This window comes from Pezoporus wallicus, unplaced genomic scaffold, assembly GCF_028554395.1.
Source record: "Pezoporus wallicus isolate ANWC-B61680 ecotype Strahan unplaced genomic scaffold, APGP_CSIRO_Pwel_v1 scaffold_11491, whole genome shotgun sequence".
In the NCBI taxonomy this organism is placed as follows: Eukaryota; Metazoa; Chordata; class Aves; order Psittaciformes; family Psittacidae; genus Pezoporus; species Pezoporus wallicus.
The window spans coordinates 10,131,536-10,154,288 of NW_026642649.1; the positions used below are offsets into that span (position 1 = coordinate 10,131,536).

A 22,753-nucleotide genomic window follows, 5' to 3' on the forward strand; every position below is an offset into this window, starting at 1 on the left:
ACTTTAACATGAAGAGAAACAGTTTTTATTGGTCTGTGTTGATTCAGGTGATACTAATTGCAAAACTCTTGGGTGTAATTCTTCTCTGTTCTTCTGCAGCTGCTCTCACAGGTTTAGATCCACTTAGGTCTGTGTCATCAGTGCATTTTGGGCTGGTTTCCTTCCACTTGCTGTAGTTCACCCGGAGAGGAATCATGCCCCTGCTTGTTATTTCTGTGCTTGTGATGCACTTTAAGATCCACTGTGTGTGTTAGTGGCTTAGAGATATTTCATAATTAGGGATTGAAAAATAAGTATTTTAAATGTATAATGTATGTTTCTTGGAAGTTCAGAATGAATGTTGAGCTTTTAAGAGAAAAGATCTTCTGTTCGTAAAGGAGGAGCAGTCCTCTGACTCCTAGTGGTATGGGAGGTTGGGCAGTGGGGTCTCCTCATGTCCATGAGGGTGATGTGTGTGTGAACAAATGGCACAGGACTTGAGTCTGACTTCACTGTGGTGTAGATGAGGAAGATGGACTCCATTCCTAAATATCCCACTTCTGACAGCACACTGTGATTTATGTAAGAAACTTAAAAACTCAGCACAGGCTTTAAGAATCTTGAGTTAATGAATTACTGCGGTAAATGGAAGCTTTCAGTCTGTAGGATAATTCACAAATGTTAATGGTATTTTCATGTGTCTCCTTCCCCCTTTCTTTTCAGTAGGTCGGCTCATTTCTCCCCCTCTCTCTCTCTCAGATCTCCTTCACTCTCTCTTCTGCTGTTGTGCATTTCACACCAGGAGATGACAAGTCTTGTGATTGCAGCAGAGGCAATTGAAAGAAAATAAAGGGAGTTCTTTTTCTCTGGTGCTGGCCCATGAACATACCGTAAAAATTGGATTAGACACACCTAGAGTTGGGATTGATTGCATCTTGAATGGGAAATTAGAACATCTGAAAAATTCCTGTTTGGATGGAACAGAAGCACAAGGAGGAGAAGTTGGATGGGAACCAGAGAAGAACTGTAAATCACTATTGAAGTTACTTCCTATGGTTTACCATTGGCTGTCACAGAAAATTGCCTTCGGCTTGTTTATAGCTAATTCCCTCTATAGAAAACTTCAATTTGTGGACTGGCCTCTGAACGGGATTGATAACTCTGTTTATAGACCAGGATGGGTATCTAAAGATAACAGATAATGCAAATGAGCCTTGATAAGCCAGGGAAGCAATTATGGCTCCAACTTGGTTGATGGATTTCAGAGTGCCTTTCCACAGATTACAGATTTACTGGGGTTTGCACTATAGTTTTCTTAGCGGTGCTGGAAAAACAAAACCAGAGTCATTTGAATAGAACTCAAAAGATGGAGCAGCTGATAGAACCCGCTTCCCTACCACTTGTAAACCTAGGGAATCAGATTAAGCAGGCAGTGCTCAGCCTTCTCTGGGAGGAACATGATTTGATAAAAGTGGGTGTTTACTATTCAGTTTACAGTCTCATCTGAAGTGTGCAAACGTGGATGTCCTGTGGGAGTTTACAGCCCATTCCAACTTTAACTCAGATAAAATGCTCCTCATAAACTGCCTTCCTGCTTTCATTTTCAATTTGGTATTTCTGCTGGAGAGGAGGATGGAGGATGGACCCTGTGAGTGGTTCAAGGTACCTCTGATGTTTAAGCCCATAACCCTGGGCTGATTCCAGTGCTGACTGCAAGGTGTAGCTGAGCGGACCGGGTTCAGGGGGCAGCTGCACCAAGTGGTGTGTTTCCCTCTCAAATCCATGAATTTTCCCATTGGAAGTGCCTGAGAAGCCGCAGTTTCTCAGAGCCAGGAGGCTGCAGGGTGTCTTAAGTGGGCTGTAAAGGGCTTACTGCTTATCTGCCTCTAAACATCTGTTCAGGTACATTCTCCATTCATAGAATCGCAGAATGGTTTGGGTTGGAAGGGACCTTAAGATCAACCAGTTCCAACCCCCTGCCATAGGCAGGGACACCTTCCACTAGTGCAGGTTGCTCCAAGCCCCTGTGTCCAACCTGGCCTTGAACACTGCCAGGGATGGGGCAGCCACAGCTTCCCTGGGCACCCTGTGCCAGTGCCTCAGCACCCTCACAGGGAAGAACTTCTGCCTAAGAGCTCATCTCAATCTCCCCTCTGTCAGGTTTAAGCCATTCCCCTTGTCCTGTCCCTACAGGCCCTTGTCCGAAGCCCCTCTCCAGGTTTCTTGTAGCCCCTTTAGGCACTGGAGCTGCTCTAAGGTCTCCCCTTAAGGAGCCTTCTCTTCTCCAGGCTGATCCAGCCCAGCTCTCTCAGCTTGGCTCCAGAGCAGAGCTGCTCCGGCCCTCAAAGCATCCTTATGGCCTCGCACTGAAAGGATCTGTAGCTTCTTTAAGTAGTCCAGGCTTTAAATATTTAAATCTTACGTGTTGCTTTCCAGCCTCCTCGCTTAAGCCATTGTCTTTTAATTGGCTCTCTTCAGTTGGACATCTGGGGTCTTGACACCCTTGATCACTAAATTATAAGCTTCATTTGTGAAACTTGTGGCAAGTTCTCATGAAGCCATCTCAGGACCTACTCCTGGAAATGCGCTTTCCTTTGCAAGTGTTCTATTTGGAGGCTCCTCTGTGTGATCAGAAAAAAGTAAAAATGAGTAAGGTCTTAGTTCGTGTGTGGTTACAATAATTAGAGTGACTCCTTGTAGTTTGAACTATTCCAGCTTTAAAATATTTGTTCTAGCTATTACTATCAAACAAAAACTATTTTGTTTGCTGACATGATAGAGGCTGCCTATGTAAGAGCATAAACAATGTAAAAGTCCTGCTCTCAGCTTTGAACACTTCCTTTTGGTTGTTCAGAGGATAGGGGGAAGTAGGTGGGTTTTGCTGTTTAGATTCCCAAAGACCTTTTTTTTCAGCCTTTTAACTTTAATCAGGATTAAAGCCTTGCATACATTTCATTTGGCACTACAGGGTTGCTTTTTTTCTTCTCTGAGGAATAACCTTAGTATGAAGGCTACCAAAACATCTCAAGTAATAAACGTATTTCAAGGGACTGTGATTTATTGCTACATTTAACTTCAAGGCTCAAAACAGATGCTAAAAATAAGCTTACCATTAAATAATAATTATATCTGGACATGAAGTAAGAACTTTAATCAAAGATACCAAAAATTCCACCACCTATTTACAGGAGAGAGAAAGAGAATGAAAGAAGTTAAGAAAGGCAGGACCTAAAGTAAAAGGAAGGAGGAGGGGAAAGGGCGAGCTCTGTGCTCCTTTATGGTGCTCTCATTCAAGCAGATTTCAGGTGAACTTTTTGGTTGTCATAGTTGGACTGAGAGCCTGTCAGAAAATGAGCATTTTGGCACTGCTGGATGTTTTCATGGGATCAGTACTTCAGCTGCATAAGCGAAAGAGCCTATATGCAGGCACAGAGTCACTGATACAGAATAACTTAACATGAATGTCCATAATAGGTGAATCTGAGAAAAACATACTTCAGACTCCTTAATTGTGGGGGACAATGTTGCCTTGAGACGTAACTGTTAGCCACAAAGGGAAAGCAGCAGGAGTTTTTTGTTTGAGTGTCTGAACGTAGTTTAGGCTGCTGCTTTTGTCTTTGTATTTGGATGGGCATACTCTTGGGTTTGCATCACTTGCCCTCTGAGACTTGTAGGCCCTTTGGGAAGGGAAGGCAGAACCTCAGCCCAGCGCAAGGACGTGGGCATAGTGTTGGCTGCTGACTTTGTGCAGTCCCAGAGAAGTCAGACTTACTGGCCAGGCCTCTTGTATGTGTATGTATATGTATGTGCTCAGCAGGGATGTGATGGGCATCCCTTGTATCTGCAGGTCTTTGGCATGGTCTGGCTGGTGCAGTATTGCCTTGTACACATGCTTCTGGATTTCCAGGAATCTTGGCTTCTGTGGAACCCAAATCCTTGGCAGCCTGGTTGTGAAAGCCCCCTGTCTTGCAGGATTAAACTTATTTTAATGTGGAACTTACCTAAGCAATGAGAAATTTAGAGGAATCTAAGGAAAATGCTTCATTTTGTCGTGCTTATGTTCTTGTTTTAGCAGTAAAGAGCAGTGAAATTGCTTTTCCTTGTTTCTGCTGGAGGACGCAGAGGGCAGCAGCATGTGCATCTCAGTCTGCCAAGCTGCAATTGAGAGGGAGAGGGTTCAAAATTTAGCAACAGTTAATTCTTCTTCAAAATGTAGAGAGTCCATGAAGTTGGGTGGATGATAACTGAGTGAACACAAGCCATGAAGAGGTATGAAATGATCTCACTGAAAATCTGTTATCCGGCTTTCTGTTCCTTTTCTCCTCCCTTTCACTCATGCTGGGGGTCAGGCAGAATCAGTTTCCAACCTGAAAAGTGAGACATAAAAGTGGACAGATGTTGCAAACAACATGGTAATATTGCTCCTTTATCTATTCCCTTCTTCCAGAGAGGTCCATCCAGTCCAGTCTTCTCTTCAGAGGTCAGCAAAGAGTGTGAAGTTGGCTCTTGTGATTACTACCATGAGGTCCCAGTGATCCCAGTTTATTTCAAGGAACAGAATTGAAAGGGAGAGATGGAAGAGCTGGAAAGGGAAAAGGAGATTCCACTTAGGTTTTTTTTTAATATTATTTTTTTAGCTGGTATCTGGTACAACATTTTGGTTTTAAAACCACTCAGAATGCCTCTGTTTCATAAGCACGTACTTCTTTTTGTTTCAGTGCTCGAGATGCCTGCGAGTGACTTAAAACTCAAACCATGAAGGCAAGGGGAAAGGAGGAGGATGTTTTACATTGCAGTGTTTTAGGAAGTAAAAATTAGCCAACACTTAATAGGTGTCTGTTGTTTCCCATTCTTTATTAAAATGCATGGGATGTGGATCAAATGACTTTATTCAGCTCTCAGCATTTCAGCTACATTGGAATGGGGGCTGCAGGCAGTTGGATAAAGTCACTGGAAAGCTGCCCACTTTCACCGCTGCTTATACAAGCTTGCTTGTATCCTCTGGGGAATACTATTTTGTAATGTGTCGTATCAGATGAGTATCCCTGTCTTCCCTTTAGCCCTGGAATGCCAGAAGTAGGTAAGTGCTGGTGGTGATGATGATGAGGATGATGGCTGTCTCCTCTCTCTCCCCTCTTTCTGGGCTTAATGAGAGACAGTCTTTAAGAACCTTTGCCAAATAAGTGCTCTGTTTCGGTGTCATCTGAAAATAACATGCAGTGTGCATTGCTCACAGTAAGTAGTAATGGTTGAGTTATAAATTATTTCGCAATTGCTGTGTTTTTGGGATAGCCTAAATGATAGTTAAGTGTATTGTGGAGCCAGCATAATGAAGGATGTGTAAGTGACTCCCTTGTTAGACCACCTTCTTGTTGGCTTTCAAAAAACAAGCCATCCCAGCTTCTTGATATGCCCGTATTTCATGTCTGCAGATGTATGTTCAGCTCTTGGCTGTGCCACAGTTGAGATGGGATTTGAGGTCTTGTCCTTAGTTCTGCTGGATAGGTGTTCTTGTCAAAAGGAAATTCCTGGGAATTTCACACTGTTGAGGCCAGCCCTATAAATTCACTACTGGGACAGATGACTGTAAGCAGTGCAGACTGGATCTTCTTGTCAGTGTCATGGTGGTGGCACTGGAAAGCATCAGGGAGGCAGACCCTGAATCTCTCATTCAAATTCCTTACCGGAAGCCGCAGATGAGCACATGTTCGGTGCACCTACACGTGCTCCAGTTCACCACTGCACCCTTCTGCTTGGGTTACTTAATGCAGAACCATGAAGTCATGCTCTCAGAAGTCTGTACCAGTAGGTAGCAATCTAGCTTCATTATCAAGTGACCTAATTTTATGTCAAGAATTGCCCTCAGCTTCATAATAAACTCTTGCAATTGGGTACTCAGATGGATGATGCTGGTCATTTGCATTTTACAGTGCTTGTTTAGGGGTGGAATGCCCTGAGGACTCCTGTGAGGCTTGGAGTGACAAGGATAATACATCCTATGGTACATTTCAGAGTAAAAAAACCCCAAACCATTAAGGAATTTATGATCCATAGAGCCATTTAGCTTGAAGGTCCTCTCAGGCAGAGAGAGGGGTGCTCACTTGACAGAGTAAGTGAGACCTGCAGTGGAGCAGATCTGTTGAGGGCAGTGTGAAGAGGAGGCTGGGAAGCAGGTTAGATAACAACAGTGGTCGCTGAGCTGAGGTGACACAGGTCACCTCCTGGGTTATATGGCAGTCACTTACCTGAATTCCTTGCTTGTCTCCCTAACTGATGGGGTCTATTCCTCTTCCTAGAGAAGTCCCTTTTATTCCTTTCCTGAAATGCACTAAGGATGGAGGACATTTCATTGTGTAGCACTTTACAAACTGGTATGAACCTAACCTTTTACTGTTAAATTAACTTGAAACAGTGGTTGCTTGAAGATAAGAACCTGACCTTAAAGTCTTATATCCACATAACGTAAAGCGGTCTTTGGATGCTGATGGGTGTTACTTTCACAGGCTGGAATCGTGTGTTGGCAGGACTGGGACGTTATATGGCTTGTATGTAGAATGCTTGTTTACAAATGGAGTTACAGGTTGGATGAAACGAGAGGCGTATCTCTTGGCTTCTTTTCAGCGCGGATGTAAGAGGAGATTTCTCTCTCATGATTTACATGGTTGAATGAGTTAGAATAAAGCGGCAGGTGTCATTCCGAATGTGTGAGTCTGCACTGGCGGAAGCAATCCCTCATATGGCTTTTGCATATGCTCTGGGAGTTGCTGTTAAGTCAATATTTACTTCTCAGGGAGTAAATGCCAGAGTTGTGTCTGAAAGCTGCTACTGCTGCATCAGTAGAAGTTATTTGCTATGTCATCAAATATCCCATGGTGCAGATTCTGGGAGTTTCAGAAGTGTTGTGACTGGGAGCTTGTGGTCAGTAGCTGGGAACACAAAAGGTGTTTTTCAGCAACTCTGTACAACTGTCCAGATCACATATTTACAACTTGTTGCTCTCTAATACTTCACAGAAACAGCTTGTAAAGTGTTTCTCCTTCAGGATCTTCAACACCATCAAGGAAGGCATATGTCAGTTGGCATCACTGAACTCATGGTTAGAACTCTTATTTTGCTGGGTGAGGATGATGGGAGAGAGAATTTGGTTGATGACTTCTGGAGCTGTTTTAATCAGTAACCTTTACCTACAGACTACATTTGGTGTGGGTGGGACTCCCTCCCAGCAGAAAAGCCACAGGCTTCCCTGAGGATAACAAAGGTCTGTCTGATAGAAGGTAGGATGTGTAAGATGCCTGCAGTGCAGTTTTGTCTGGATGCTAAAGAATACTGTAAAAATGCTCTTTTTTTTTTGTATGAGAGCACCATTACATTCCCAGGAGACCCACCTGTGCAGCAGTTATGCAGGCAGGTTCTCTGCAAGGGTGGGAGCAGGCAGTCTGCAGGTGCAGATGTCTGCTGCAGGCACATCAAAGTGGGCACAGGTGCCCTGCGTTTGAGTTCATGTATAAATGCATTACTCCTCCCTTGTTTTGCTTTCTGTAGAAGGTCATCACGGCTTTGAGTTGGGGGGGGGGGAGTTATACAACATCTAACCTCTGACTGTTTCATGGAAAGCTTGAAAGTCTTCTGGGATAGAGGCTGCAGTGTGAGGCTGTCTATGTCTTCTCCTGCTGCCTATAAAGCCAGGTGGAGTGTGACCTTCTTGGAAGCTGGAGATACCTGTGGAGTTTGAGGTCTGATCCACAGTTGATTGAGGTCAGTCCCATTCTAATAGACTTTGGCTGAGTCCCTGAGAGAACAGCAACAATTACCCTACAGAAAGGATGCTAACCCATTTTTCACGCTAGCTTCTCCTCTACAGAAGGAATCCAGAAGAGCATGACTCTTAATGACTGCAGCTTATAAGTAACTAGGAGTCATTCAGCACTTACTGAGCTTGTGATGTGTTGGCTGCTCTCCTGTAGCTTGGTATCTTTGCTTAGTACCTCTCAGCACTTCCTTATGTAAAAGCTGGGAGTTAGATGAGAAGCTGAGCCCCCTGTTTGAATGCTTTAGCATCCTATGGAGGCTGGCTGCTGTTAACAGTCCCTTCTACACTGGGCTTTGCTATGGAACAACTGGTTAGGAAGTCTTGACTTTTTTTCTTCAGTGCTTGCATTTAGCTTGGGTGGATTTTGCACAGGGGGAGAATTTTTAGTGTATGGGTGATACACAGCAAAGATCTTAAGTAATTCAAACATTGCTTGTGCAAAGAGCACACTGAAATGTAGGAAAGCCAGGGATTTTTCATTTGTAGCATAGGGTGCAGTCCATGTTACAGGCACGGTGCACCAAGCGTTCTTTCACATAAGCCTTGAGTGCGTTTATTCTTTGTACATCATGAAGCAGTGATAAGAGATGAATTAATAAATATTCCAACAAGCACTTTTCATCCGCTGTTCACTGTAAAATAAGATTAAAACCTGTAGAATATGTTAGTTTTCCAGGGCAATAGGTAAAAAAAAGAAGACAAACACCTCAAAAGCTGGGTGTTAGCATTTATATGTGCCAAAATAAAAAAAAATATAAAAGTCTGGATTTGCACTTCAGAAATAGTGCTGTCTTCATCCACTTCATGTGTGTGAAGCTACCCAGTTAAACTGTGATGTGACAAAGGCAGTATGTAACCTCTTTAAAGTCTATATAAGTCAAGGCTTTAACCTACTGCTTTTAAAAGGGAATGCTTAGGGAATGCTTTTTTATAACTTCTTTTTGTATTCCATTTAAATGTAGATTTTTTTAAGGCCTTTAGGATAGTGGAGCGTCTTATGCAATGAAATGTTAATCAGGACTCTTTTGTAGCTACTTGGTTGGAGGATAAAATATTTAGTGCTGTTGTATATTGAGCCCACATTCCTTATGTACACACACAGGTTCTCTTTCTCTCTCCTTTTCCCTCTTCCCTGCCCCCCAACAATCAGAGGTGTAAGGAAATATACTAATTAATATTTGAAGAGCTGATCTGTGCTTTCCATTAGTGATAACCTGACTTGGTTACATTTCCACCAGACTGCTAGTAGAGAAGTGTAGTAGTTGAGTGACTGAATGTAGTTAATGTCCAGGATTGGTCCCTTCCCTATTTATCCTGTTTCTGAGTAGAAAACAACTTTGGCTATCTCCAGGTAAGTGTCTTTGCTGAGCAAACTTGTGATATTGGAGATCTGGGCTTCTGTTTCCGTTGATTACAGTAACTTTCAGCCAGTAGATACAGCTGCATTGTACAGTCGCATAGATTCCTTGGGGTCTGGTTTTGTAATGCTATAACCAACATACTGTAGCGTTCAAGGCACCACCTGTGTCCTGAAACACATGTGCCTGCCACTAGGAGTTGGGTTATTTAAGTGTGTATTTAGGTGTCTACATAGACTGCTCACAAGTTGAAGGCTTAAATAATCAGTTTAGTTACTAAATTTCTTTTTTTTTCCCCTAAGTTTGTGTCTTTTGAGTAAGAAAGTAAATTTTGTTCTTCACGTCCCATCATAATGATCCTAAGCTGATTTCTTCTGGTGCAGTGGGTCCGTTTGGTCCACGATTCATACTTGTTTCACAGAAGTCACATTTCATTTCAGGTATGATTCTTCGTTTTTGTTGGATGTTTCTTGATACTTCTGGATCTTTTGACAACTTGGATTTTGTGTTACTTGGTAAAAGCCGTTAACAATAGGGATATTGTAGAATTAGATTCAGTTAAACTAAGGTTTCCACTAAATCTTAGACTTCATGATACAGCAATGATCCTCCTTGATGTAAGGCTTTACTTCAGCTGTGTTTCTTGTATATCCTTTTCATTTTTTAAAGGAACGTGCTAATGAAAGAGGCCAGGAGTCACTGTCACAGAATGGCAACGTGGGGTTAAGGGTGTAGGCTCTGCTTTCACTTAAATCCAGAGCACAGATTTGGACTGTGAGTATGAGAGGAGCAAGGGAGCTTGTCTAGTGTTTGTGTATTGGCAGGCATTTAGTGTGGGATTATACTTTGTGTTGTCTAACCTCTGCTTCCACAGAAATCTGAGTGTTCTACAGCACAGAGCTGTGTCAGTGCACACAGCCTGATGAGCCTTGTCTTCAAACTTGGCCACTGCGCTGGAAATACTCATCATGTGGTTATTGTTATTTCCTTTTCAACACGGCGGGAGGGGGGGAGCACTGATACCTTCTCAAACTTTTTCTGTTAGGCTCTTCCCCTAAATGCAGTGCTGTCTTCCCAGCTGCCCAGAACTATTTGCTGCAGGCAGATGGTACTGTGCGAAGGCAAACCAAGCCAAACACGTGAAATCAAAAGTCAAATTGCATCGTTATACTTGGTGTGTAACATGCCCCGAAACACTCAAGGATACCTTTTGTGGGGATGGTGGTATTAAAGTTTTCCATTTTGGAAAACTCTGCCAGTCATGTTCAGTCAATCTCATGGCATCACTGTATGGCACTGGGAAGCTAAAACCAAAGTTATGCCAAGTGCTTCAGTTTTGTATTTAGCAGGAAGCAAGTATAAACATTTTCAGGTTTTTTTTTGCCAGTTTCTCCTGGTTGTGCAGGAATTGCCAGAACAGCAGGAAAAACAAGTCCCCCAAGAGAATCACTTTTGTATGGAATGAACAGGCTGAACAGCCCATTGCTGTGCATGCTTCAGATTTCATTTCTCACTGCGATTTTGGAAAAATGCATGCTCCACAGCTCTGTGAGGAGCTCCATTTCACTTGAGGATTTTACTGGGAATGGTGCACTGAGCTTCTGTCTGGTTTATTACAGTGCAGCTACAGCTTTGTTTGTCAGTGACAGAGTGTTTTTAATGGTACTTTCTTAGCCTTATAGCAAGGAGTCTCAGACTTCAGACCTGAAAACAAGACGATGAGCAGATGAAATTTAGCAGGTAATGCTGTTACCTCAAAGTATGGTAAGAGCTGTTGTGCTGGAACACAGGAAAGGTCAGCTTGGACGCCAGTAGGGAGCTACTTGTGTTGGCGGACTAGGTAAGATTGGCTTAGTGCCTGTATAAGTGATAGCATGCCCTTGGACGGCTTTGTTATATAGAGGGTAATTCTTGTTTGTGAAGCTTCATGAGATAAGAGTCACTGAAGTCACAAGAACAAGACACTCGTTGATCATAAAAACTCTGCCCGGGCTGTGCTCCTTCAGACCCTTGGGTCAGTTTATCTCAGTGTTGCTTTGGTGAACAGCTCTTCCTGGTTTACATTGGGTTAGAGAGTGGAAACAGGTTTTCACTGTTTAGCTCGTAGACCTTTGTGTGGTGTGCCCACTGGAAGTGCTTTGGGACCTTCCCCAGGGCTGTTTGAGCATGACGTGGGATCCCTGCATTTTTTAGAAGCAGTTGTGCTTTTCTCTGGCTGTAATCAGCTCCGCACAGCCTTTCAGTCACTGAGCGCAGCTTTGCAGAGCCTGTTAATGCTGTTCCCTAATTGCTTCTGAGCAATAAAAGGAACTCTTACACTGGCCAGATCTTCCTAAAAAATCACTGTTAAATATTAAGCTGTCTCTTATGGTTTAAATGAGGCAGCCTTGTTCTGTAGGGAGCAAGAGCTGGGACCAGACCAGTTACAGTCTGAGTCTGATTGACTTGCTATGTGACAAAAGTCTTTATTCTTTCAGGGCATGTTATTTTACTCTATAAAGAGAGGACTGTGTGTCTAACAACCTTTTGTTTAGGATGAGTTTGAAATACAGAGGATTGTTTGACATACACGTTTAAGGTGGGTACCTTGAGGGGCTTACAGCCCATTGTCCTGCTTCCCAGAGGACTTTGCAGATATCACACTGCTTCACTTCACTAGGGAAATGAGATCTTCCTTTACTTACCTACCCTGGCAAAAGGAGAAGAGGAGTCAGGACAATAAAACTATTTGCTGTGGTTTCCACTAGCTGCCTGTAGGAGGGAGGCAGTGTAGATGTAACTGGTCTTGCCCAGAGCAACACTGACACTGTAGGTGTTCATAGAATCATACAATCCCAGACTGGTTTGGGTTGTAAGGGACCTTAAAGCTCACCCAGCTCCAACCCCCTGCCATGGACAGGGACACCTTCCACTAGAGCAGTTTGCTCCAAGCCCTGTCCAACCTGGCCTTGAACACTGCCAGGGATGGGGCAGCCACAGCTTCTCTGGGCACCCTGTGCCAGTGCCTCAGCACCTTCACAGGGAAGAGCTTCTGCGTAAGAGCTCATCTCAATCTCCCCTCTGTCAGGTTGAAGCCATTCCCCCATGTCCTGTCCCTACAGGCCCTTGCCCAAAGCCCATCTCCAGGTTTCCTGTAGCCCCTTTAGGCACTGGAGCTGCTCTGAGGTCTCCCCTTAAGGAGCCTTCTCCTCTCCAGGCTGACCCAGCCCAGCTCTCTCAGCCTGTCTCCAGAGCAGAGCTGCTCCAGCCCTCGCACCATCTTTGCAACTTGCTCTGGACTCATTCCAACAGCTCCACATCCCTCTTGTGCTGTTGCCCCAGAGCTGGATCAGGACTGCAGGGGGGGTCCCACCAGAGCAGAGAGGGAGAATCCCTTCCCTGACCAGCTGCTCACGCTCCTTTAGATGCAGCCCAGCACACAATTTGTTTCTGGGCTGTAAGTATGCATCGGTCATGTTGAGCTTCTCAGCCGGCACCCCAAAGTCCTTTTCCTCATGTTCCTTCTGCTAGGGCAAGGGAAGAAAAATGAGGAAGGACCTTCTGTATAGTAACAGTGGTGCAGGAGGTAGATCCTATGCTCTTCTAAGACAGCAGAGGTATCAAGGGCTCCCAGGCTTGTGTATCTGTGCACCCAGGCGGCTACTCCCCTGTTTTAGGAAAGGGAATGGACTCTCACCAGCTGATGATGGCACCAGCCTGATTCTGACCTGGGGGCGTTGGGTCAGGGCTGTATTTGCTACTGAGTTTGGTGCATCTTCCTCTGCCTGTGCTTTGCAGTCTGTGGAGGCATGGCTTAGGCTTGGACTGGAAGGACTGTGCTGTGGGATGTTGGGGAATGCAGTGGGGAGTGATGGACGATGTCAGATGAGGAAACAAGGAGGCTTCCCTCCAGGGTGAGGGAAGTGACATCTGGATAAAAAAAGGGTGTGAGAAATAATTTCTTAAATGGTGATGGGTAGAAGGTAAAACAGGGAAAAGAAATCTGAAAGTAAATGATAGATGAGATACCTAGGAGAAAGAGAGCAGATGGGTGGAGGAAGGCAGACATAAGCTTACAAGGAAAAGAAAGATGACTGCATGTGAGCATTTTTGGGGGAGAAAACATCTGTGGTGAATCACAAGCAAAATAAAAATGAAAGTAGAGTAACAGAACTGAGGTTAGAGAGAAACAGAAAATCCCCAGGTAGGTAAAAACATACAGGAGGCAGGCCCGTGTCTGAAGAAGGCAGACAATTTAACGGCAAACTAATATACCTTTTGTTTAACATACTGAATCCCGGCTTCTAGCCCTACTCTTTCTGCTTCTCAAACTCAGACTTTCTTTGTCTGATTAATGAAGTAATTCAATACTGTGTGTGGAAAAGAGGCAGCATTTTGCACCTATAGAAAGAGTTATGTCACGTGTTTTGGTTAGGATGGTGAGCGTTACAAAAACAGTCTGTATGAGTGTTGTTAAGTTGGAGGGGATGGTGCGATCACAGCTTGAGCTGAAATGCAGACTTTGCTAAAGCAACCTCACGCATAAGAAGTGGCCTGTGCAATTTTTTCCTTAGGGAAGCCAAACAAACCTGAAACAAGAATAACTTCTCCCACGGATCTTTTTTCTTATGGCAGTCTTCAGGCAGGCCCCAACTGATGACTCTCATGACGGGAAACCTCAGTTTGCAAGTATTTTGAGTCACTAGGGTTCTCATTATCCAATGTCTACAAGTGATGAGTGGTGTAGTGCATAGTGGTAAACATGGAAGTACAGCAAGACTTGCAAAAACAGTATAAATCAAGTGGCGTTGGCTTTTTGGTGGCAGAGTTCCCAGTGGAGTTGCCCAGCAGAGGATGACAGGAGCTGTTACTCATGCAGGACGATGCCCTGCTGTGGGGAGGGGAGATAAGGCTGTGTAAGTGAGAGGGAAGGAATAAACAACATGAGGAGTTGCTGAATTTGCCAGGATTTGGAGCCGTGACTTCCTGAGGGGCATAACGTGGATGCGGTGCTGAAGAAAACGTGCTGCTTTTACTGCTTATTTCAGTGTAATCCTTCAGATTTCTTTTTTACATGGCACTTCAGGTCTGGTACCTGTGGTTCTTCTCACTGGCCATTTCTGTTTGTGTATGCTGTGGGAAGACTGGCCTTTTCTATGTCCTCCTGTCTTTGCCTCCTCTTCAGTTTTCATCCTTTCCTTGCTCAGTTTTCTCAAGCCACTTTTGTGCATCACTCCCTGATCTCCTAGCTAAGCATTTCTTTGCCAGGTTCCTGGTTCCAACTCTTGTTTGCTCTCTTTGTGGTTTTCTTTGTATTCTCACATATTCATTGCCATTTTTCCATTCACTCTGGTTTCTCTTTCCAGTTCTTAAGTCTTAAAAGAGACTGCCCTGCAGTTACCAGGCCCATTTCTGCTTTCCCTTCTTTCCCATCTTCACTACAGCTCTGTCCACTGTCAGTGGGCAATGGAGTTGTCCTACACAATTTTCCTTGCATCTCTCAGTCTGGTTGCTGCTTTGACAGTAGAACCTTAGCTGGTTTCAGCAGTACCTCTGTCTGATGCTTTATTTGCTGCTTGGTATCATTAGAGCAGAATTTATGACCTTCTGTTTTCTAGAGCTGTTTTTCAGCTCAGTCTATGGAAATGGCAGTTCTGGTTTCCTTCAGGTCAGTTAAAGATCTATTAAAGGTTCCCTTTTTCTGCTATCTATGTAATGGTATTTATTTTTCAGTAAGAATCTTGAGCACTGAATTAATGAAGTGACTCCAGTCACTTTTGCAGGAAAGAGAGAAGAAAATGGGTGGCATTGGTAGCACATTAAGACAAGGTGGAAACGTGTGTATGAGACTTTCCTTCTGTTCGTTCACCCTCCGTAAAGCCTTTATGCAACTGGCAAGATGAGGACTCCTTTATTATATGTCTCTGTTCCAAAATCAGTTGGGACAAGATAGGGTGATGAATGGATGCCTCAGGGCTCTGATGAAAAGCTGTATTTATTGTTTTAAAAAGTCTTCCCATTTAATGAAAACCAGGCACCACACTAGACTGAGCATGCCCTCAAGATATGCCAATGTACACAAAACTCAGCAAAATCTGTGAATCGCATTGCATAAATGGTTACAGATACTGGCACTGTAGTTCTTCACAGGCACATGATGGTGATGTTTACAAGCTGTAGGCATTGTGTGGCTTCAGACTTGGCTTAGAAGTGATGCGATACAGGCTTTATTGTTTTGAGGTTTGCAATAAGCAAAGAGTATGCATTGGTGTTTTGTGTTTGATTATTGATAGTGTGTGTGCCCAAATAGAACTCTCTCTTTATAGACATTGGCTTCGATGCCAGATGTTGTTATCAAGATAAGTGGATTTCTTAAATGAAGTTCTGCCAAGGCTTGTTAGGCTTTGGTTAGTCCTGTAGATACTGGTCAGCAGTTCTGAGGTACTGCTCTCAACTGGGAAGGGGCTATGCTTGGATATGCAGTAAAGATGGTACAAAACTTCCCATATGCATGGAATGGATTTAAGGGCACAATGAAAGATTATTTTGTAATCATCATTTCCCTCAACTATGCTCTGCCTGCTGTTTGTTCTTGTCATTTATTTTGATGTGCTAATCCGTTGCTCTTTTCCAGATGAAACTGACAGCGAGGTTGTCAATTTGTTTCCTGAAAGTGTCTTGCCCACAGGAGTTGGGAAAAGCCCATGGAAATATTAAATATTCCCCAAATGGAATAAGCGTTTCCTTTAAGACCACATCTAGGTGTGGAACAGCTTTTTCCTTGCATTCTGGCACCACTCCAGAGGCTAGTTTGGGCTAAGTCATCAGGGGAGCTGTTAGCTCTGAAGATCTTGGGTAGGAATGTGACCTGTTGAAGAGTTCAAGTTACTGGTCTCTCAGTGTGACCGGCTTGTCTGCAGGTATAGCAGTGGTGAGGGGCACAGCGAAGAGCTGTGTGAAAGCCAAAATAACTGAGCTGTATGCCTACTGAACAGGTCTGGTGATGCTGAGTGTTTTCTGTGTAGGACCAGTAGCAGTGGTGGGGTCCGTGTGGTTTATAAACAGCGATGATACAGAGCACGTGTCATGGTTCATAAACTGCTGCCACCAGATTCCTTGGACATGATGATGAGCACAGTATAATTAACCAACATGTACATGAATGTAAATGAGTTTTATTCTGTGGTATAAAGCTGCAAGTGAAACTCCTCTATGATTTCTGTGTTCCCACATCTCTAGGAATGGTACAAGTCCACAGTACAAGGTCAGCCTTTACTCTGACGTACAAAACACGGAGATAGCTTCTCCAGAGTGGAATTGGAGTATTTTTGGAGAGCTCGCACTGTAGTGTTTGGAGCAGTTTCAGAGACAGAACAGTTCTTCCTCTTTCAAGCTTGTGGAGACTGATCATAAATTCCAGAAATGAAGGAGAAACCAGTTCCCTTTAAATTTCAACTTCTTCCCACAGCTACCCTTTGCAGCCTGGATGAGGTGAGTGTGGGAAGAACAGCCTTTGGCTTTCATTGCAAAAAGGGGAGTAATGACATCTGTGTAACACTGACTTACTGGTGAGGATTTGCTATTTGGCTACTTGTGCTTGTTAGCATGCCTTTGGGAGGCAAGGAAGCTGGAGACATGACTTCTGTGGAATCTATTGGAATCCTTTAACTTAATATTTCATAACATTTCATTAACTTATGTAGACAGAATCTTATGTGCAGTTAGCATTGCCTGTGCTGTCAGTCTGTACTCATTATAGTACAGATGCTGGTGACTTCTCTGTGCTGAAGTCTTTAAAAGATGTGGAATTATTCACTGTCCTCTACTGAAGTTTAATGGTGTGGAGAATGCGGTACCTATGCGTAGGTGGTAACTTGAGTGTGTCCTGTATTTAAATGGACAGGTCCATAAGTATTTTGTTAGTCCATACAGGATTATTTCAAGGGAAAACTGGTGCACCAACAGCTGACCAGTTGTGTCCTCACCACTGCTCTGCTGACTGGCCACATAATGACAGCTCCTCGCTTGCTTGTAGCTCCTTTTAATGCATAAGGCACAGTTAGAAGATGCATGTGGCTCTTTCTGGATAGGTAACTTTGGTGGTTGCTGTCAGGATATTTTATGTTAATATTAAAAATCTTGGATCCTAAACCAATCCAATGACTAAGTTCTGAGCAGCCTCATGAGAAGTTTGAGGCACCCTGCTGTGTTTTCTTTTGACCTGGATTATTTCTGGGGATGGGAGTATTTCTGTGCAATTTTTAATGCTCTGAGGCAACTCTTTGGCCTGTATAAATCAAATATGCATTCTCTGGCACCTCGATGGTGCTTACTGTGTCAAGCACAAGACTTTGCTGAAAGCTTCCTCTTTTAAAAGATCAGGCTGCACATTTTGTCTTCACCTAAGAAGGTGGGAAAGTTCTGTAAGTGGAAGAGTAACAGCACAGATGTTAAATGAAGAGGTATAATATTGAACAGATAAAGATATGTGTTTTCTTTCTGTTTTCCGATGTTTAAGATGCTCTTTCAAATGGAGATCTTGCTGGATGATGCTGTTTTACCTTGGCATATGTTAATAGCTGCCCTGAACCCACTTATGCTCCTATGCAAGAAGAGATTTAATGGTGCATAATGAACTTTTGCCAGATGCTTAACAGTGCAAAGACTTTAACAGTTCGTGCAGGAAAGGTATAAAACCAAAACGTTTAGATTTTGGATACAACTCCATCTGAATTGATAAAAATTGATGCAAGAGCGGTTGGTGTAAAATGTAGACTGTTCTGAACTAATATTGACCCAGTATATCAGTGTAGTATGTGTCAGAGTAACACATGAGATCACACAAACACTGATTTTAAAAGCATTGCCCTTGGACCTAAGTTTCTTTGGCTTTTTAGCTTGCCTTGGTGTGTGCTGCTCCAAACCCTGGGCTCTGGGGAAAGGCTGATGCTGCTAATGTCCTTCAAAGGCATCCCTGGAGCTGACAGTCACTCGCTTACTGGGAAAACCTGGAGGTCTTGCAGAATGTGATGCTATTGCTTGAGGGATTCTTGGTGCTGAGACTGCTGTAGAAAGGATGGATCTTTAAAGTGAGCTTTAGTAGTGTGTGGACTTCGTGTATCCACACGCGGGTGATTTATAGACCTTTAAAGCTGGTCCTGGAAGCTGACAGGACAGACTAAAAGCACATTCTCTAGCTTGCTGTTTTGCTTTCCTTCCCATGCTGGGTAGTGAAAGAACATAAGGAGAAAGAAGGGAAAGTAGAAAGGGGGAGCTTATGGGGTAGTACCAGTAAAAACTCTTCCTCTGAGTCTCGTTCTTATTGGTCCAGGTACTGCAGTATCAGAAGTGGGAATATACTTAGCCTAGCTGTGGTTCCTTGCTTATTGGCATGCTTCAGGAATGTTAGGAGTGTGCTGATTTTTCTTTTTTCCCTGATGCTCAAGAATCTTGCATATCTGCAGCTACTACTCATACTTCAAAGAAGCAACACTTCAAAGTGGTGTCCTTATGGATACTGTGACACCAAGCTTGTGCTTCCTTTAGCCTCAAATTCTGTCTTTTTGATTCTGACCAACGTTCATTTCTGCTAATGAGGGATAGCTGTCAGAGGCTTTACAGAAGTCCTCTGTTGAACCCTGCCTCCCTCTTCTCTTTCTGTCTAAGTTACAGCTTCTTATAAATGTTCATAAGCAGTAATGTGGTTTGGATCCTGAGAGCTAATGAAGGCCAGCAGCCCAGAGACTGCACAGATCTGTTTTCTGTTACTAGATGGTCATGCCTTTATTTTGATGGGCTGCTGTAACCATCCTTCTGTGCTGGTTTGGGCAGTTCTTCTCTCACCCAGTTTCTTGCAGTGAGACGTTCCAGTGCGTGTTGTCACTGGTCTGCTTGTGTTCAGCCTTTTGCTAAAGACCTCAGGAGTAGCTGGCCAGATATTTCTGGAAAGGAGTTCAAGAAAAGCACAAGGGCCCTTCCAGATGATGTGTGGATACAGCTCAGTTGCTTTTGTTACTGTCAGTTACGCTGGTGGTCATCTATTTTGAAAGAAATATTATATGGACCTTTGACTCTACAGGCTGGAAGTAAAGTATTGATGATGGTAACATCTGTGGTATGCAGTTGTGTACAAGCCTGGTAAGACAGTGAACTTGTTTATTTGTACCTGTTCTGAGAGGGAAGGAACATCATTTGGTTTGTAGGTCTGCCAAGAGCCATAGAGAACCTGTGAAAACAATGATGTTGTGATGCCTTTGTGTTCAGTGATATCTGAGCAGCTTGGCCACAGGAAGAGGAGGTATGGGCAAAGGTTGGAACGATGTGCTGCATGCTTTTATTTTGGGTGGATGAATGGACAGATGAAAAAGGTTGTTAATGAGAGAACTTCAGGTTTGTTATTTAGTACATGCCTTTTACTAGGAGCATTGGATGCTTCAGAGACAGTCACTGTGATTGATACAGTAGCAACTATGAAAATACAAATGTGGAAGGCTTTAAGGGGGCAGTACCATATTGATGCTGGGCTGCAATAATGAAGGGCCTACATTAAGATTAGGTAAGTGCCTGCTCCCTGTAGCCTCACAGTGCAGCTTCTTGCTGCCTGTTAGCAGGGCCTAAACAGTATGGTATAACTGGTCTGTCAGAGTTGGGTGGATATATCAGACTTTTTTGTTCAAAATTACTTGTAGGTGTTGTCTCAGCTGTTTCCAAGCTCACTGTGCTGCAGGCAATTGTAACCAATGTCATTCTGGGTGCCATCACTGTGGCACTTTTCTCATGTGCATAGTTTTTGTGGAGCATTTCAATATCAGCGTCTTTATCGACTTGTCTTCCCTGGCACCCTTGTCTTGTGCTGCTGGTGAAGGCCAGTGCCGCCATGCACAGAGCTGGGTAGTGGTGTGATGAGGATTTCCTCTCTGCTGTGTTATCCCCCCCCCCCCCCAGTGTGCTGTTTTCATACAGCACAGAACATGTTTCTGCCTGTATTTGCATAAGCTGCCCCCAGATCCTGTTATCTGTCTACATCTCTGTTACGCTGTCATTCACTGCTGGGTTTCTGCCAGCTGGGTTTATCCTTCATATTAGGAAGATGTAACTGCTGAATCAGTTTTACACATTTTTCTATGCGGATTTCTTGCCTTCCCCCCCACCCTCTGTGTGCAAAAGGGACAAATAGCATTACTGGTAAGCTGGAATTTTGCATAGTCGTTTTACATGTGAGGTCAAATTCACTGTTGTATTTAAAACCAAGCTGAGAAGATTGGGAAGGAAATGAAATCCTTCAGAGCTTGTTGTTGGACTGGATGGACAGTGCCGTATTACCTCGAAGGCATGAAAACCTGGGATATTTATTAGCTTTGCTTAAAGTCTCTACCAACTTTTCTTTCTAAAGGACTGTATTGCCTTCAGGATGGCAGAGGAAAGGGTGATAGGGCAGTGGGAAGGAATTATTTGCTAGCCTTTTATATTTTACTCAGCAGTGACTTTTTGATAAGGAGAAAAAAAGGCGAGTAAGAAAGGGGTGGTGAATAAAAGAGAAAAGTGGAATAAGGAGAAAGGTGGGAAAGTAAGCATGAAGAGGTAACACAGGTATTCTTGTCAAGTTAAAGTAAGTCTTTGTTAAAGTACTTTTGTGCTAGATGGAGTTCCTCAACTGCTGGATGTGTAAAAATGAATAGATTTCCACAAGTTTATGTAAGGCTGCATTTTTAGCTGTTAGCTCTTATGAAGCCATTCTGTTTATGCATATGGTCACAGAAATTATATCCTATTTGAAATACTCTTGTTATTAAAAACAAGAAGAGTTTTGTTGTTGTTAGTTCTCATAGAAGTCTTGATATGTTTACTAACAGGAAGAAGTGTAACTCTTTTAAAGAAAAACTAGATGCAAGCCATATGTAGTGTGCACGGAAGGAAGCATCTACAATCTGGTTTGAGTAAAGAACTGTTCTGTGATCTCTTTGTAGAGCTGAAGGGAGAAGTATTTTTTCTTTAACAATCCCCTTGTCCCAATTTTGTTCTGTGGTTGATTTTCCTCCCCAGATTTGTTAGCTGTTAGGAGATGGTAACAGTGTTCTAAAACGTATTATTCCTCAATGGGAAATACAGCTTCCTCCAAGTTTGAAATGAAACATCTTGGCAGTGTGAGTTAAAATTCAAAAGATGAAATCTAAATCTGTACCAGCTACACACACACACACACACACATGCTTGGGAATGTTTCATGAATTATAGGGTTGCCCTTTGTCTTATTTGCAAGCACCCAAAGCAGAGCTTCCATGATTTTGTGTGCTCTGTTCAAAGCCATCTGAAATGAAGCTCTGCAAGTAAAGAATTCTAGAGGGGTTTTCTCCTGCCTCTTATTTCTACTTTTGTTCCTCTAACGTGGAGATTGTCCTGACTGTGTAAAAAGAAAAGGCAAGATGAGGTTTAATTACTCCACAGCTTCAATAACTCAACTGAGAACAGTGACGGTTAATTGTACTGTACAGTTCATCTGTCTTCACTGGATGCTGGATTTAAGAGTTTGCAGCCAGATAGGGTACATGTGCTTTTCTTCTTCATGGAATCAGGAGACTAGTGGTACCAGACAGACTCCAACTCAAGTGATTTTCCTCATTCACTATTGGAGGTAACAGTGATGGAGGCAGAGGGAAATACTTGAAAGTCTATGACCTTTTGCTTTCCAGGCAGACTGCCTCTGCAGCAGTGAGGCAAGGCCCATCCAATGAAAATTGGAAGGGAATGGTGAATATTGAGTGTTGCATTCAAGAGATTATTTTAAACATGATGAAAAAGGGAGAATTTCTTGCATTTCATTTGTGAGACTCCACCATGATTGAGACCTGACCATGTTTGCACTTAATGGCCATCTCACTGTCTTTTGTAGAGGTGACTGTATGTATTTTGGGTAACATGTTTAAATATAGGCTCTCCAGTAGACCTCATAGAGCCTCAAATTGTGCAGCCTGAAAAACATTTTTCTGTGGTGCCCCTGAAGGACCCATTCTGGGAGGCCTCACTTTGCTCAGTTGTGGATGTATATCTGATAACAGGCAACTCCTGCTGTGGAGAGCTTATAGCCTGAGCAGTCAAAACCAGTACCAGGCAGGTGGATGAAGAAAGTGTCAAGACAAGTAACTGGCTGCACAACACTCAGATCTTGGTCTCTAGTCTTCTGCACAGGCATAGATTAATATCAGTTGCTCACTAGGACACAGGGGTTTGAAATGCAGTTGCTAAAGCCAGTGTGGATCAGTAAATCATGGCTGCAATTTCTCAGTGATGCTGAAGTCCATATTGTTTTAGGCCTTGGCTCCCAGGTGTCCCATTTGAGGAGACTGAAAGTTGGAGTGATTCACTGATACAACGGTCTTGTTTGCATTCATACCATTGCATCTCAGGCACCCGGATGTCTACAGCGAGGTGTCTCTGAAGTAAGACATCTGACCCAAGGGATGTTTTTGGGAATGGAGGTATCTACCAGTCCTGAAATGTCTATCATAGCCTTACTGATCATAAGGTTAAAAATATTTGGTGTTCTCCTTAGATTTTAAAAGATACGGCTATGCTATCTTTCAGCTTACTGTAGCTGAGGGTACCTTATTACAAAAGGTTAGACCATATA

At 43.3% G+C, this 22,753-nt stretch overlaps 1 protein-coding gene across 4 annotated transcripts in view; it reads left to right on the forward strand.

Moving 5' to 3' along the window:
* Positions 1 to 22,753, forward strand: part of GLI3 (GLI family zinc finger 3) — a 205,537-nt gene that overhangs the window by 25,492 nt on the left and 157,292 nt on the right. Inside the window, exon 1 of one of the 4 annotated variants that reach the window (XM_057431427.1) lies at positions 7,552 to 7,665. The exons of the other annotated variants lie outside the window; for them this stretch is intronic. The gene's annotated coding sequence lies outside the window, so the exon portion shown is untranslated. Of the gene's footprint in view, positions 1 to 7,551; positions 7,666 to 22,753 lie in introns of those variants that run through there. 4 annotated transcript variants of the gene reach the window in all.